At 41.1% G+C, this 18386-nt stretch overlaps 1 protein-coding gene across 6 annotated transcripts in view; it reads left to right on the plus strand.

Moving 5' to 3' along the window:
- PDSS2 (decaprenyl diphosphate synthase subunit 2) overlaps positions 1 to 18386 on the plus strand; it is a 314537-nt gene that overhangs the window by 154907 nt on the left and 141244 nt on the right. The window lies entirely within an intron of this gene.

An 18386-nucleotide genomic window follows, 5' to 3' on the forward strand; every position in this document is an offset into this window, starting at 1 on the left:
AAGGTATAGTGTTGAATAACATTTTTTTAAACCAGGCATTCTTCAATAACAATGCAAAAAGTATTTATGGAATGTTTACTAAGTGTGCAGTACTCTATTTTGGGTAAAGGATGAATTGAGTTCAGTGTTTTATTTTTATTTTATTTTATTTATTTTTTTGAGATGGAGTTTCACTCTTGTTGCCCAGGCTGGAGTGTAATGGCACAATCTCAGCTCATTGCAACCTCCGCCTCCTGGATTCAAGTGATTCTCCTGCCTCAGCCTCCCTAGTAGCTGGGATTACAGGCTCCTGCCACCATGCCCAGCTAATTTTTTGCATTTTTAGTAGAGACTGGGTTTCGCTGTATTGGCCAGGCTGGTCTCAAACTCCTGACCTCAAGTGATCTACCCGCCTCAGCCTCCCAAATTGCTGGGATTACAGGCATGAGCCACCATGCCCGATTGAGTCCAGTGTTTTAAATCATTATATACAAAAATAAAGAGATGTAAGGCTGTGAGAAAAATAAATATTTCATTTTTGACTTCTTTCATACTCATGCTTCATAGGCATCATATAAATGCCTTGCTCTCTTAGTACACAATGCCAGCTCTGTCATACACACAGTACACACGATCTTTCATTCTAGACAAAGGAAAGTCTCGGGACTATTCTCACCATGTGTTAGGGTAAGCTAGGTTATGCTGCAGTGCAGATGACCCTGAAGTCCCAATGACTCACCAAATAAAGGTCCACTTGTTATTCAGGTGTCATATCCATATCATCCTTACTCCTAGATCAAGGCCAATGGAGCAGCCCTCCATTTGGAATGTTGCTGGTCTCATGTCAGAAAAGAGACCAGGTGAACCACAACCCAGCTCTTAAAGCTTCTGCTTAGAAATGACATTTTAACTCACTTCTCATTGACAAAGGCAATTCACATGCCCTTACGTGAGTTTAAGAGCCTGGAGATGCATAATATTCCCATAGGATGATGGTGGTGGTGTTGGTGGTGGTGAACATCAGACTATTTACCAAAAAGATATATAATCTCTTATGTACCTGTTGTCATTTTTTTTCCTCTAAAAAAATTATTCCAATGTCACTCCCTTCTAGCTTTTCATAAGGTCAAGGAATAAAATACCATTTATTGCTGTAGAGTGATCCGCCAATCAAACTTTCTCCTTCTCCACACCCCCATCTTCTTCCCATCCCAACATTTACCTGGCAATTTGGTGAAATGGAAGGAGCGTGGATTCACAGGTCACACTGGCTGTGCTGGTCACTCTTGGAGTGACATTAGGCAAATAACTTGACCTCTCTAAACCTAAGTTATCTCCATATAAAATCTTAATGATTCTCTCTTTATCAGGTTGTTGGAGGTATTAAATAAAACAGTTTATATAAAGCACTTAGCCAGCCGGGCGCGGTGGCTCATGCCTGTAATCCCAGCACTTTGGGAGGCCACGGCGGGTGGATCATGAGGTCAGGAGATTGAGACCATCCTGGCTAACATGGTGAAACCCCATCTCTACTAAAAATACAAAAAATTAGCCAGGTGCGGTGGCAGGCACCTGTAGTCCCAGCTACTCAGGAAGCTGAGGCAGGAGAATCGCTTCAACCCCAGTGGGGTGGAGGTTGCAGTGAGCCAAGATCACACCACTTCACTCCAGCCTGGGTGACAGAGCAAGATTCCATCTCAAAAAAAAGAGAAAACAGAATTCCTGTGTCTAGTGACAGATTGTAGATGCTAGCCACAATTATTCCATTATACAAAGAAAATTGTTTCTTTAGGGGGGCCATGAGGTTTGTTAGCAGATGAATTATATTTTATCTCAGCAAAAGTATTTTAATCCAAATCTAGCCCCATTGCTTATTAGTCATAAGGCCCTGGGCAAATGAGTTAATATATCTGAATTTCCATTTTCTTATCTGTAAAATAGGGCTAATAACTATACTTGATGAAGATTAAATGAGATACTATATTTTAAAAATCAGAATATCTGGGACATAGTATGTTATGAGTTATACATTAAGCTGTACACTTAGCACCTGCCGAAGGCACCTATTGTCTATGATTTAAACATGCAGGGGAAGCCTAGTGCGGTGCCATGAGCCTGTAGTCCTAGCTACTCAGGAGGCTCAGGCAGGAGGACCACTTGAGGCCAGTAGTTTAAAACCAGCCTGGACAATACAGCAAGACCCTGTGTCTAAAAAAATTTTTTTTAATTAAAAAAAAAAATTCTGAGGAATTTCTTAACTTTTATACATGAAAATACTTGGTGAAGTATTTTGGGGGACATTTAGGATTTGTTCTTGTGTCTCTAGATAACTACGTTGGTTAGGTAGCACAGCATGCAATCTAATTTTAAGCTTCTCACTGTATAGACTATGCCCTGACACCCTTTTTCATTGGAAACAGATATTTGCCCCTTTATTCCCACCTTACCTTCACATTTCCCAGCCTCAGATACATTTGATGGCCTAAATGAAGCCTGCCAAGATTCCTTCTTTAGTCCATCACTGCCTCTTGTTATTTAGCTGGAGAGGTCTTTGCAGAATGACATTTCCCTCCTGCAGTGCTTACTGTGCCCCATTTAGCATGCAGCCTTCACATTTTTCCTAAACCCTACTTGCTCTCTAAAGGAGAGAAAACCCAAACCTCAGCCTCTTGTGAAGCAATTCAGAACTCAATGCCTGGCAGTTGGCATTGGTCCTGGCACTAAGCTTTAATGATTGAGATCTCCCTTATTTTGATCCAGTCTCCAGTATTCACAGGTAAAAGTCTGCTTTCTTCTTCATTTACTATCGCACATCTTTTCTTCTACCCCTTCTAAAATCAAAGTATGTATGCCCACTCCAGTTCACCAAATATTTTTAGCTTTCTTATATTCTGATTTTGCTCAGCAGCATTTTCTGGTTTACTATCTGGGTTGTCAGTGGACTGTCATTTCTCCCAGTCGGGTTGTGCCTGAAGCAGTTTTCATAGCTAAATGAGGAACCCTCGAAGAAAGGGGTTTGTAATGAAAATGGGAACTCCAGTGTGCTCTTTGTAATCAGTTCTTTAATCCTCCACCTGCCATGGATACAATTCGTAATTATCAGAGCAGAGAACTGAACTCCTGTACTGCGGCAGAAAGCATGAGCACTATGAGAGGGCAAGTGACAGAATCTGCTCTCCAGTGGGGAGGGGGACAGATATTTTGGAAAACTTTGACACAGAATGTGATGTATTTGTATAACCTTTTTATGTAGAACTATGCTGCAGTCAGAGAGGGGGTTTGGGTTTTCTTCATTAAAAGCTTATTAAATGAAGAAATAGGACAGTCGTTTTGCTTCGGTAGATGGGGGTCAGAGAGGCAGGTCTGATCTCCTCAGGATATTAATGTCTGCCTTCAGCCGGGGGAAATGAGCCGTCACTTGAGTTAGAGGCAGCTTTATGTGCTCATCACTAGGGATTCCCATATGTCCAGGGAACTGCAACAGTAAAAAATGGCAGAGCTCAGTGGTAGAGTACAGAGGGCTCTCATTGGAATTCATGTCAGGAAGCTCAGCTCAGTCTGCCCAGAGCAAGTCTGTTTAATGTTGATCAGCTGTCCATCTGATAAACCGAATTGATACGGGTATTCCCTCCAAGGGCTGCCCTGACAATGACAGCCGCCGCACCGAGATGTCTTGTTAGGCTTTTTTGGTAGTCTCAAGTATTTTTAACCCCTTTTGTGACACGCAAACCCCAAAGTACTTTTAGAAACCTAGATGAGGATGCCTAGCTAGGCTTTCTCTCCGCTTCTCTGGCAGATAAGAGCCCCACATAACTGTTTCTAGAAACCAGAGATTATTAGTTAGCTGCCCCTCCTCCTCCTCGTTAGCATCTGGTTGACCTGCAGGATGTTGACAGTGTCAAGTGTATGTCTGAGTTATTCAAAACAACATTTAGAAAAAGGTTCTTAAATATAGTAAGTCACCTGGCTTGGTTATGCTTTATTAAAGTACTCTCATAGGTGTGTTCATTGATCACTAAGCAGAGCTTTATTATGCTCATGCATAAAGAGATCATGCAATACAAATTTCTTTTCAGTTGGCTAATTTCTAGTGAAAACTATGGTGACTCCTTGCTGAGTCCCAACATCCCTCTGCTCTTTCAAGTATGACTACCACCACCAAAGGCAGCTTACTTCTTTGTAGATTGGCTGGCAGGTATGGAGGGAGTTAATTACAGAACACATCAATACTGAGCTTTCTTTTTTGGAAATAAATCAAGAGGGGAGGAAACAAATGCAAGGCTTTGTGTTAAGCTGTGATTATTTTAAAATTATATTTCTGCAAAAGTACCAGTAGTTCTAAATTACAGCACTGAATATGGGAGAATTTTGTTTTAAAGGTTTTTTTTTTTTTTAATTGAAGTACTACTTAAAAGATTTTTGTCTTTATATTTGTTTTTCTTCACTTTTGGACCTTGTGTTTTCATGGCATGCAAGATTCTAACATAGACTGAAGTATCTAATCTCTTTGAACTGAGACCAGCTGCAAAGACTTTTTATTTTCTGCTTCTTTTCTGTATGCTCTAACTTAGAATGGTGCAGGAGCTTTTCTGAAAGAGACACAGAGCTCTCAGTACCCTAGCAATTGCTTAGTGTGTGTGCTCAGAGCTGGAAGTAAGTCCTGGTCATTTTTTCCAACCCTTGAACCTATAATTTGATCACTACTTGCACATCATCTTTATTTTTATTTATTTATTTATTTATTTATTTATTTATTTATTTTTATTATACTTCAAGTTCTAGGGTACATGTGCATAACGTGCAGGTTTGTTACATATGTATACTTATGCCATGTTGGTGTGCTGCACCCATCAACTCGTCAGCACCCATCAATTCATCATTTATATCATGTATAACTCCCCAATGCAATCCCTCCCCCCTCCCCCCTCCCCATGATAGGCCCCAGTGTGTGATGTTCCCCGTCCCGAGTCCAAGTGATCTCATTGTTCAGTTCCCACCTATGAGTGAGAACATGCGGTGTTTGGTTTTCTGTTCTTGTGATAGTTTGCTAAGAATGATGGTTTCCAGCTGCATCCATGTCCCTACAAAGGACGCAAACTCATCCTTTCCTATGGCTGCATAGTATTCCATGGTGTATATGTGCCACATTTTCTTAATCCAGTCTGTCACAGATGGACATTTGGGTTGATTCCAAGTCTTTGCTATTGTGAATAGTGCCGCAATAAACATACGTGTGCATGTGTCTTTGTAGTAGAATAATTTATAATCCTTTGGGTATATACCCAGTAGTGGGATGGCTGGGTCATATGGTACATCTAGTTCTAGATCCTTGAGGAATTGCCATACTGTTTTCCATAATGGTTGAACTAGTTTACAATCCCACCAACAGTGTAAAAGTGTTCCTATTTCTCCACATCCTCTCCAACACCTGTTGTTTCCTGATTTTTTAATGATTGCCGTTCTAACTGGTGTGAGATGGTATCTCATTGTGGTTTTGATTTGCATTTCTCTGATGGTGAGCGATGATGAGCATTTTTTCATGTGTCTGTTGGCTGTATGAATGTCTTCTTTTGAGAAATGTCTGTTCATATCCTTTCCCCACTTTTTGATGGGGTTGTTTGTTTTTTTCTTGTATATTTGTTTGAGTTCTTTGTAGATTCTGGATATTAGCCCTTTGTCAGATGAGTAGATTCCAAAAATTTTCTCCCATTCTGTAGGTTGCCTTTTCACTCTGATGGTAGTTTCTTTTGCTGTGCAGAAGCTCTTTAATTAGATCCCATTTGTCAATTTTGGCCTTTGCTGCCGTTGCTTTTGGTGTTTTAGACATAAAGTCCTTGCCCATGCCTATGTCCTGAATGGTACAACCTAGATTTTCTTCTAGGGTTTTTATGGTATTAGGTCTAACATTTAAGTCTCTAATCCATCTTGAATTAATCTTCATATAAGGAGTAAGGAAAGGATCCAGTTTCAGCTTTCTACTTATGGCTAGCCAATTTTCCCAGCACCAGTTATTAAATAGAGAATCCTTTCCCCATTTCTTGTTTCTCTCAGGTTTGTCAAAGATCAGATGGCTGTAGATGTGTGGTATTATTTCTGAGGACTCTGTTCTGTTCCATTGGTCTATATCTCTGTTTTGGTACCAGTACCATGCTGTTTTGGTTACTGTAGCCTTGTAGTATTGTTTGAAGTCAGGTAGCATGACGCCTCCAGCTTTGTCCTTTTGACTTAGGATTGTCTTGGCAATGTGGGCTCATTTTTGTTTCCATATGAACTTTAAAGCAGTTTTTTCCAATTCTGTGAAGAAACTCATTGGTAGCTTGATGGGGATGGCATTGAATCTATAAATAACCTTGGGCAGTATGGCCATTTTCACGATATTGATTCTTCCTATCCATGAGCATGGTATGTTCTTCCATTTGTTTGTGTCCTCTTTTATTTCACTGAGCAGTGGTTTGTAGTTCTCCTTGAAGAGATCCTTGACATCCCTTGTAAGTTGGATTCCTAGGTATTTTATTCTCTTTGAAGCAATTGTGAATGGAAGTTCATTCATGATTTGGCTCTCTGTTTGTCTGTTACTGGTGTATAAGAATGCTTGTGATTTTTGCACATTAATTTTGTATCCTGAGACTTTGCTGAAGTTTCTTTTTTTTTTTTTTTTTTCTTGTTCATAATATTTATTATATTTTAATATTGATGAGATCAGTAGTAATGATCCTTCTTTCATACTTTATATTGGTAATTTTTGTCTTCTTTCATTTTTTTCTTTTTTTTTTTTTTTTTTTTTTTTTTTTTTTTTTTTTATTATACTTTAAGTTCTAGGGTACATGTGCATAACGTGCAGGTTTGTTACATATGTATACTTATGCCATGTTGGTGTGCTGCACCCATCAACTCGTCAGCACCCATCAATTCATCATTTATATCATGTATAACTCCCCAATGCAATCCCTCCCTCCTCCCCCCTCCCCCCTCCCCATGATAGACCCCAGTGTGTGATGTTCCCCTTCCCGAGTCCAAGTGATCTCATTGTTCAGTTCCCACCTATGAGTGAGAACATGCGGTGTTTGGTTTTCTGTTCTTGTGATAGTTTGCTAAGAATGATGGTTTCCAGCTGCATCCATGTCCCTACAAAGGACGCAAACTCATCCTTTTTTATGGCTGCATAGTATTCCATGGTGTATATGTGCCACATTTTCTTAATCCAGTCTGTCACAGATGGACATTTGGGTTGATTCCAAGTCTTTGCTATTGTGAATAGTGCCGCAATAAACATACGTGTACATGTGTCTTTGTAGTAGACTAATTTATAATCCTTTGGGTATATACCCAGTAGTGGGATGGCTGGGTCATATGGTACATCTAGTTCTAGATCCTTGAGGAATTGCCATACTGTTTTCCATAATGGTTGAACTAGTTTACAATCCCACCAACAGTGTAAAAGTGTTCCTATTTCTCCACATCCTCTCCAACACCTGTTGTTTCCTGACTTCTTAATGATTGCCATTCTAACTGGTGTGAGATGGTATCTCATTGTGGTTTTGATTTGCATTTCTCTGATGGCCAGTGATGATGAGCATTTTTTCATGTGTCTGTTGGCTGTATGAATCTCTTCTTTTGAGAAATGTCTGTTCATATCCTTTCCCCACTTTTTGATGGGGTTGTTTGTTTTTTTCTCGTATATTTGTTTGAGTTCTTTGTAGATTCTGGATATTAGCCCTTTGTCAGATGAGTAGGTTGCAAAAATTTTCTCCCATTCTGTAGGTTGCCTGTTCACTCTGATGGTAGTTTCTTTTGCTGTGCAAAAGCTCTTTAGTTTAATGAGATCCCATTTGTCAATTTTGGCTTTTGCTGCCGTTGCTTTTGGTGTTTTAGACATGAAGTCCTTGCCCATGCCTATGTCCTGAATGGTAGTACCTAGATTTTCTTCTAGGGTTTTTATGGTATTAGGTCTAACATTTAAGTCTCTAATCCATCTTGAATTAATCTTCGTATAAGGGGTAAGGAAAGGATCCAGTTTCAGCTTTCTACTTATGGCTAGCCAATTTTCCCAGCACCATTTATTAAATAGGGAATCCTTTCCCCATTTCTTGTTTCTCTCAGGTTTGTCAAAGATCAGATGGCTGTAGATGTGCGGTATTATTTCTGAGGACTCTGTTCTGTTCCATTGGTCTATATCTCTGTTTTGGTACCAGTACCATGCTGTTTTGGTTACTGTAGCCTTGTAGTATAGTTTGAAGTCAGGTAGCGTGACGCCTCCAGCTTTGTCCTTTTGACTTAGGATTGTCTTGGCAATGCGGGCTCTTTTTTGGTTCCATATGAACTTTAAAGCAGTGTTTTCCAATTCTGTGAAGAAAGTCATTGGTAGCTTGATGGGGATGGCATTGAATCTATAAATAACCTTGGGGAGTATGGCCATTTTCACGATATTGATTCTTCCTATCCATGAGCATGGTATGTTCTTCCATTTGTTTGTGTCCTCTTTGATTTCACTGAGCAGTGGTTTGTAGTTCTCCTTGAAGAGGTCCTTTACATCCCTTGTAAGCTGGATTCCTAGGTATTTTATTCTCTTTGAAGCAATTGTGAATGGAAGTTCATTCCTGATTTGGCTCTCTGCTTGTCTGTTGCTGGTGTATAAGAATGCTTGTGATTTTTGCACATTAATTTTGTATCCTGAGACTTTGCTGAAGTTGCTTATCAGCTTAAGGAGATTTTGGGCTGAGACGATGGGGTTTTCTAAATATACAATCATGTCATCTGCAAACAGGGACAATTTGACTTCTTCTTTTCCTAACTGGATACCCTTGATTTCTTTCTCTTGCCTGATTGCCCTAGCCAGAACTTCCAACACTATGTTGAATAGGAGTGGTGAGAGAGGGCATCCCTGTCTTGTGCCAGTTTTCAAAGGGAATTTTTCCAGTTTTTGCCCATTCAGTATGATATTAGCTGTGGGTTTGTCATAAATAGCTCTTATTATTTTCAGGTACGTTCCATCAATACCGAATTTATTGAGCGTTTTTAGCATGAAGGGCTGTTGAATTTTGTCAAAAGCCTTTTCTGCATCTATTGAGACAATCATGTGGTTCTTGTCTTTGGTTCTGTTTATATGCTGGATTACGTTTATTGATTTGCGAATGTTGAACCAGCCTTGCATCCCAGGGATGAAGCCCACTTGATCATGGTGGATAAGCTTTTTGATGTGCTGCTGAATCCGGTTTGCCAGTATTTTATTGAGGATTTTTGCATCAATGTTCATCAGGGATATTGGTCTAAAATTCTCTTTTTTTGTTGTGTCTCTGCCAGGCTTTGGTATCAGGATGATGTTGGCCTCATAAAATGAGTTAGGGAGGATTCCCTCTTTTTCTATTGATTGGAATAGTTTCAGAAGGAATGGTACCAGCTCCTCCTTGTACCTCTGGTAGAATTCAGCTGTGAATCCATCTGGTCCTGGACTTTTTTTGGTGGGTAGGCTATTAATTGTTGCCTCAATTTCAGAGCCTGCTATTGGTCTATTCAGGGATTCAACTTCTTCCTGGTTTAGCCTTGGGAGAGTGTAAGTGTCCAGGAAATTATCCATTTCTTCTAGATTTTCTAGTTGATTTGCGTAGAGGTGTTTATAGTATTCTCTGACGGTAGTTTGTATTTCTGTGGGGTCGGTGGTGATATCCCCTTTATCATTTTTTATTGCGTCTATTTGATTCCTCTCTCTTTTCTTCTTTATTAGTCTTGCTAGCGGTCTGTCAATTTTGTTGATCTTTTCAAAAAACCAACTCCTGGATTCATTGATTTTTTGGAGGGTTTTTTGTGTCTCTATCTCCTTCAGTTCTGCTCTGATCTTAGTCATTTCTTGCCTTCTGCTAGCTTTTGAATGTGTTTGCTCTTGCCTCTCTAGTTCTTTTAATTGTGATGTTAGAGTGTCAATTTTAGATCTTTCCTGCTTTCTCTTGTGGGCATTTAGTGCTATAAATTTCCCTCTACACACTGCTTTAAATGTGTCCCAGAGATTCTGGTATGTTGTATCTTTGTTCTCATTGGTTTCAAAGAACATCTTTATTTCTGCTTTCATTTCGTTATGTACCCAGTAGTCATTCAGGAGCAGGTTGTTCAGTTTCCATGTAATTGAGCGGTTTTGATTGAGTTTCTTAGTCCTGAGTTCTAGTTTGATTGCACTGTGGTCTGAGAGACAGTTGGTTATCATTTCTGTTCTTTTACATTTGCTGAGGAGTGCTTTACTTCCAATTATGTGGTCAATTTTGGACTAAGTGCGATGTAGTGCTGAGAAGAATGTATATTCTGTTGATTTGGGGTGGAGAGTTCTATAGATGTCTATTAGGTCCACTTGGTGCAGAGATGAGTTCAATTCCTGGATATCCTTGTTAACTTTCTGTCTCGTTGATCTGTCTAATGTTGACAGTGGAGTGTTGAAGTCTCCCATTATTATTGTATGGGAGTCTAAGTCTCTTGGTAAGTCTCTAAGGACTTGCTTGATGAATCTGGGTGCTCCTGTATTGGGTGCATATATATTTAGGATAGTTAGCTCTTCCTGTTGAATTGATCCCTTTACCATTATGTAATGGCCTTCTTTGTCTCTTTTGATCTTTGATGGTTTAAAGTCTGTTTTATCAGAGACTAGGATTGCAACCCCTGCTTTTTTTTGTTCTCCATTTGCTTGGTAGATCTTCCTCCATCCCTTTATTTTGAGCCTATGTATGTCTCTGCATGTGAGATGGGTCTCCTGAATACAGCAGACTGATGGGTCTTGACTGTTTATCCAGTTTGCCAGTCTGTGTCTTTTAATTGGAGCATTTAGTCCATTAACATTTAAGGTTAATATTGTTATGTGTGAACTTGATCCTGCTATTATGATATTAACTGGTTATTTTGCTCGTTAGTTGATGCAGTTTCTTCCTAGCCTCGATGGTCTTTACATTTTGGCATGTTTTTGCAATGGCTGGTACCGGTTGTTCCTTTCCATGTTTAGAGCTTCCTTCAGGGTCTCTTGTAAGGCAGGCCTGATGGTGACAAAATCTCTAAGCATTTGCTTATCTGTAAAGGATTTTATTTCTCCTTCACTTATGAAACTTAGTTTGGCTGGATATGAAATTCTGGGTTTAAGATTCTTTTCTTTAAGAACGTTGAATATTGGCCCCCACTCTCTTCTGGCTTGTAGAGTTTCTGCCGAGAGATCTGCTGTTAGTCTGATGGGCTTCCCTTTGTGGGTAACCCGACCTTTCTCTCTGGCTGCCCTTAAGATTTTTTCCTTCATTTCAACTTTGGTGAATCTGGCAATTATGTGTCTTGGAGTTGCTCTTCTGGAGGAGTATCTTTGTGGCATTCTCTGTATTTCCTGAATTTGAATGTTGGCCTGCCCTACTAGGTTGGGGAAGTTCTCCTGGATGATATCCTGAAGAGTGTTTTCCAACTTGGTTCCATTTTCCCCCTCACTTTCAGGCACCCCAATCAGACGTAGATTTGGTCTTTTTACATAATCCCATACTTCTTGCAGGCTTTGTTCATTTCTTTTTCTTCTTTTTTCTTTTGGTTTCTCTTCTCGCTTCATTTCATTCATTTGATCCTCAATCGCTGATACTCTTTCTTCCAGTTGATCGAGTCGGTTACTGAAGCTTGTGCATTTGTCACGTATTTCTCGTGTCATGGTTTTCATCTCTGTCATTTCGTTTATGACCTTCTCTGCATTAATTAGTCTAGCTGTCAATTCTTCCACTCTTTTTTCAAGATTTTTAGTTTCTTTGCGCTGGGTACGTAATTCCTCCTTTAGCTCTGAGAAGTTTGATGGACTGAAGCCTTCTTCTCTCATCTCGTCAAAGTCATTCTCTGACCAGCTTTGATCCATTGCTGGCGATGGGCTACGCTCCTTTGCAGGGGGAGATGCGCTCTTATTTTTTGAATTTCCAGCTTTTCTGCCCTGCTTTTTCCCCATCTTTGTGGTTTTTATCTGTCTCTGGTCTTTGATGATGGTGACATACTGATGGGGTTTTGGTATAGGTGTCCTTCCTGTTTGATAGTTTTCCTTCTGATAGTCAGGACCCTCAGCTATAGGTCTGTTGCTTGAGGTCCACTCCAGACCCTGTTTGCCTGGGTATCAGCAGCAGAGGTTGCAGAAGATAGAATATTGCTGAACAGCGAGTGTACCTGTCTGATTCTTACTTTGGAAGCTTCCTCTCAGGGGTGTACTCCACCCTGTGAGGTGTGGGGTGTCAGACTGCCCCTAGTGGGGGATGTCTCCCAGTTAGGCTACTCAGGGGTCAGGGACCCACTTGAGCAGGCAGTCTGTCCGTTCTCAGATCTCAACCTCCGTGTTGGGAGATCCACTGCTCTCTTCAAAGCTGTCAGACAGACTCGTTCGCGTCTGCACAGGCCTCTGCTGCTTCCCCTGTTGTTTTTTAGCTGTGCCCTGTCCCCAGAGGTGGAGTCTCTGTTGAAAATGCAGAAATCACCGGTCTTCTGTGTCGCTCACGCTGGGATTTGGAGACTGGAGCTCTTCCTATTCGGCCATCTTGCTCCGCCCCTCGACATCATCTTTATTACAGCCTACAGCCTTGGCATTTCTCTTTTTTCTTTTCTTTTCTTTTTTTTTTTTTTTTAATAGAAATGGGGTCTCTCTATGTTGCCCAGGCTAGTCTCAAACTCTTGGACTCAAGTAGTTCTGCCACCTTGGCCTCCCAAAGTGTTGGGATTACAGGCATGAGCCACTGTGCCCAGCTGGCGCTTTGCCTCTCATGGTTGAGATTTTTCATTTTCCTACCCTATTTTTAAAAATAGAATTCTAGGCTGGGCGTGGTGACTCATACCTGTAATTCCAGCACTCTGGAAGACCAAGGTGGGAGAATCACTTGAGGCTAGTAGTTCAAGACCAGCCTAGGCAACATTGTGAGACCCCCTGTCTCTACTAAAAAAAGAAAACTAAAAATTAGCTGGGTGTGGTGGTGTGCACCTGTAATCCCAGCTACTGAGGAGGTTGAAGTGGGAGGCTTCCTTGAGCCCAGGAGTTTGAGGTCACATTGAACTATGATAACACTACTGCACTCCAGCCTAGGTGATGGAATGAGACCCTGTCTCCAAAAATTTTTTTTAGAAAATAAAATCAGAATTCTCGTTTCAAAATTTAAGAGTGAAATAAGATGAATTTTGAATGATGTACTCATGGCCAACCCCAAATGCAAAGTTCCATTTTAATTTAAGTTATCAGCATGAATAAACGACAAAATAGGAAAATCCTTATGTTTCTCTAATTACCACAACTAAAATTGAATGACTCTTAGGACTCTAAGTCTACTTATAAAAAATTAATATTTGGCACTTATAATTAGTTAAAGGTTATCATCATGAAAGGTTCTTTTACCTGGCATGGGTTTACAAAAGTGTGTATACTTTTCCTTTTCATTAGAGCTCATATGCTTTTTTTTTTTTTTAACTGTTTGAGCTTGATATTTTTTAAGTATGTTTTAGGAATTTTTTTGCTTTTATCTCTTTCTCCATTTGCTCCCACCCCAATTATTTGCCCTGTTCTTTGAGACTGTCAGGATAGAAATAAAACACAAACAAGCAGGGGGAAAAAAGCTAGTATGTCACATGGCAATAAGAGCTATAGAGGAGAAAAAAAGCAGGAGGTAGGGATTGAAAATGCTTATGGGGATGAGAGGGTTGCTACTGTAAATAGCGTGCCCGGGAAGGCCTTAGGTACAGTGAGGTGCTCTTTTGCAGAGACCTCAAGCTCGTGAATGACTAAGCCTTATAGATACATAAGGCAAGTGTGGTCCAGACAGAGGAAAGGGCAAAGGCCCTGAGGCAAAAATAGGCTTGGCATGTTTAAGGAATAACAAAGAAGCTATTGTCACAGAAGAGAGTGAGTGAGGGGGAAAAGCGGAGGGAATGAAGTGGAGGGGGGGAATTGTGGCAGATTGTATTAGACTTGGAGTACATTATAGGGACTAGCTTTTACCAAATTAAGAAATTAAGTGAGATAGGGACCACTGGACGGTTTTGAGCAGAATAGCAGTGGTTTCATTTTCCTGCTTACCTTGTTTCTGCTACTGTTTTACCACTCCAGCCTCACATCTTAAAAGTATCTTTCATTTGTCCTCCATATTTAGTCACACAGCAATACTGCAGTTCTTCCATTAGATTATTTTATATCACTCCCCGTGTATCTCCATTGTCACCTTAGAGTTCACATTCTAATCATGTCACTCCTAAATTATTAGAAAAATAGAAACAACTTTGTGATAGTTACAGTTTGGCAAATTGTAGTGTAAAGAAATAAACTTCTTACAAAACCGTTTTAACAGAATAGGTTTCCTCATGAAGTCATCGGCTCCTTGTCACTGGAAATACTAAAATAGGACCAGGCATGGTGCCTCACCCCTGTAATCATGGGCCAAGGCTTAAGGCCAGGAGTTTGAGCCTGGACTGGGCAACAAAGTGAAACCCTGTCTCTACAAAAAACATTTTTAAAAAAATTCAGCCAGGCTTAGTGGTGTGCACCTATAGTCCCAGCTACTTGGCAGGCTGAGGCAGGAGGATTGCTTGAGCCCAGGAGAAGTTGAATGACTTTCCCTAATGAGCTTGCACTACTTGGCCTCATAGGCTCTTTGCAACTAGAGTTCTCTGAAATCATGCTGTGGTAGCCTGATCTTGACATAGTCATCTCTCCCCATGCTGTGCACCCTGGATTATACTGGCATATTCCATTTCTTTTTGTTTTGTTTTTGAGATGGGGTTTCATTCTGTCTCCCAGGGTAGAGTGCAGTGGCATGATCTCGGCTGACTGCAGCCTCGACATCCTAGGCTCAAGTGATCCTCCCACTTCAAACCTCCTGAGTAGCTAGGACAAGGGCACACCACCACGTCCAGCTAATTTTTGTATTTTTTCTAGAGATAGTTTCACCATGTTGCCCAGGCTGGTCTCAAACTCCTAGGCTTGAGCAATCCACCCACCTTGTCCTCCCAAAGTGCTTGGATTATAGGCATGAGCCACTTCACCTGGACTCCATTTCTTTTTTTCTTTTGCTTTCTTTTTTTTTTTTTTTTGAGACAAGAGTCTCGCTCTGTCACCCAGGCTGGAGTGCAGTGGCACGATCTTGGCTCACTACAACTTCTGCCTCCTGGGTTCAAGCAATTCTTCTGCCTCAGCCTCCCGAGTAGCTGGGATTACAGGTGCCTGCCACCATGCCCTTCTAATTCTTGTATTTTTAGTAGATACAGGGTTTCACCATGTTGGCCAGGCTGGTCTGAAACTGCTGACCTCAGGTGATCCACCCGCCTCGGCCTCCCCAAGTGCTGGGATTACAGGCGTGAGCCACCACGCCCGGCCTCCATTTCTTAAAATACCATTTTCGGCCAGGTGCAGTGGCTCACACTTGTAATCCCAGCACTTTGGGAGGCTGAGGTGGGCAGATCACCTGAGAGGTGAGTTGAGCAGTTCGAGACCAGCCTGGCCAACATGGTGAAACCCTGTCTCTACTAAAAATACAAAAATTAGAAGGGCATGGTGGCAGGCACCTGTAATCCCGGCTACTCGGGAGGCTGAGGCAGGAGAATTGCTCGAACCCGGGAGGCAGAGGTTGTAGTGAGCCGAGATTGTGCAACTACACTCCAGCCTGGGTGACAGAGCAAGATTCTGTCTCAAAAAAAAAAAAAAAAATTTCATCCCGGCATCTTCATATTGTCCAGCTCCTCCTTAATTACCCCATACTGCTCTAGAAAAACCTAAACTTGCTTGCTCTATTCAAGGCCCTCTTCAGTCACAAGTCCAATCTCATCTGTGTTTCTCTCTGTATTAGATGGGCTTGTCTGCTACTGTCCAATGAATATCCCTACTTACCTCCAAATCTGAATCTGTTTAAACGTCCAAAAACAAAAAAGGCTATTAAAAAGTTCATAATCTCAGCATCTGCATTTCCTGCTCCCTGCCTGTCCTCTATTCTTCCTTCTCATTGTTTTTCCTTTTTCTCCAAAAATCAACTGGTGCTCCTTCTTCATTCATTCATACAACAAAGACTTGAGGGCCTACCAGGCACTGAACTACACAATGGAGATAGAATAATGGAAAAAACAGACAAAAATACCAGCCCTCATGTTTTTTTGCACTTACCAACTTTTGAAGGAGTAGATTTGGATCTACTACATTCTTTTTAATTTCTACTTAGTATTGTACTACATTAATGGACATTTAGATTGTTTCTAATTATTTGGTGTTACCAAACTACGTAATGTATGCTATTAAAAACAAACATGTTGGACGGACATGTCATGGCTCCTGCCAGTAATCCCAGCACTTTTAGAAACCGAGGTGGGAGGATTACTTCAGGCCAGGAGTTGGAGACCAGCCTGCTGACATAGGAAAACCCCATCTCTAATTTTTATTCTTATTTCATTGTTTTTTGTTTTTTTAGAGGACAGGATCTCACCCTGTCACTCAGGCTGGAATGCAGTGGTGCAATGCTAGCTCCCTGCAGCCTTGAACTCCTGGGTTCAAGCAATCCTCCCACCTCAGCCTCCCTAATAGCTGGGACTGTAGACGCACACCACCTCATCCATCTCTAATTTTTAAATAAACTAAAAATTTAGGCCAGGTACAATGGCTCATACCTGTAATCCCAACACTTTGAGAGGCCAAAGCGGGTGGATCACCAGAGGTCAGGAGTTCAAGACCAGCCTGACCAACATGGTGAAACCCTGTCTCTTCTAAAAATAAAAAAATTAGACAGGTGTGGTGGCGCATGCCTGTAACCTCAGCTACTTGGGAGGCTGAGGCAGGAGAATTGCTTGAACCCAAGAAGCAAAGGTTGCAGTGAGCCGAGTTTACACCACGGCACTCCAGCCTGGGTGATAGAGTGAAACTCCATCTCAAAAAATAAAAATAAAAATATTTTTTTTTCTTTTTCTTTTTTTTTTTTTTGAGACGTAGTCTCGCTCTGTCACCCAGGCTGGAGTGCAGTGACGCAATCTCGGCTCACTGCAAGCTCCACCTCCTGGGTTCATGCCATTCTCTTGCCTCAGCCTCTCGAGTAGTTGGGACTATAGGCGCCCGCCCCACGCCTGGCTAATTTTTTTGTATTTTTTAGTAGAGATAGGGTTTCACCATGTTAGCCAGGATAGTCTCGATCTCCTGACCTCGTGATCCGCCTTCCTCGGCCTCCCAAAGTGCTGGGATTACAGGCATGAGCCACCACGCCTGGCCAAAATAAAAATTTTTAATTAAAAAAAAGTTTATATGGGTATATAAAATTATACTATTTCAGTAGAATATCATAGGTCAAGGGGTATGCATATTTTTTATTTTTTTTAGATACCATACTTTTCTAAGTGATTGTACCAACTTAAGGTCCAATGCAGTAGTATATTCAGGGAAAATTTCACTGTGAGTGGCTACCTTCAAGGGTCAGGCTGTTCAAGTAAATGTCAAGGAAAGGTAAAGGAAGTGGTAGAAACTGTGGCAAGCTGAGGAGTGTGGCTCCAAAGGCTTTCTAATTCCATTTTGTTTTGGAAATGCTCTTTGCCAAATAGTATATCTGTGGGCTTTATTTGGCTCTTGCGGCATCAGTGTGAGACCCCTATTTCTACCTTCAACGAAATTGTATCTTCTTGATCTTTTTCATTTTTGCAAAGTCAATGAACTAAAAATGTTATTTCATTGTTATTGTAATACTTTCCTTATTTTGTTTTGTTTTGTTTTGTTTTTTTAGACGGAGTCTTGCTCCGTCACCAGGCTGGAGTGCAGGGGCGCATTCTCAGCTCACTGCAACCTCCACCTCCCGGGTTCAAGCTATCCTCGTGCCTCAGCCTCCCAAGTAGCTGGGAGTACAGGCACGCGCCACCATGCTCAGCTAATTTTTTCTATTTTTAGTAGAAACGGGGTTTCACCATGTTGGCCCAGGTGGTCTCGATCTTTTGACCTTGTGATCCGCCTGCCTCGGCCTCTCAAAGTGCTGGGATTACAGGCATGAGCCACCGTACCTGGCCACTCCTTTCTAAATTATTAGTGAGGTTGAGCATCATTTTACATAGTTTTTGGCCATTTGTATTTCTTCTGGAATTACCTCTTCGTATCTTTTCCCATGTTGCTATTGTTTCTTTAACTTATTAATTTGGATAAGCTTCACATATATTTTGAATATAAACCTTTTGTTTATTGTATTTATTGCAAGTACTTCAAGTCTGTATTTGCCTCATTATTTTTATGGTATATTTTATTTTATTTTTTTTTTTGAGATGGAGTCTCCTCTGTCAACGAGGCTGGAGTGTAGTAGTGCGATCTCGGCTCACTGCAACCTCTGCCTCTCAGGTTCAAGCGATTCTCCAGCCTCAGCCTCCTGAGTAGCTGGGGTTACGGGCACCTGCCATCACAATCAGCTAATTTCTGTATTTTTTTAGTAGAGGTGGGATTT

Source organism: Rhinopithecus roxellana, chromosome 4, assembly GCF_007565055.1.
Source record: "Rhinopithecus roxellana isolate Shanxi Qingling chromosome 4, ASM756505v1, whole genome shotgun sequence".
Classification (NCBI taxonomy): Eukaryota; Metazoa; Chordata; class Mammalia; order Primates; family Cercopithecidae; genus Rhinopithecus; species Rhinopithecus roxellana.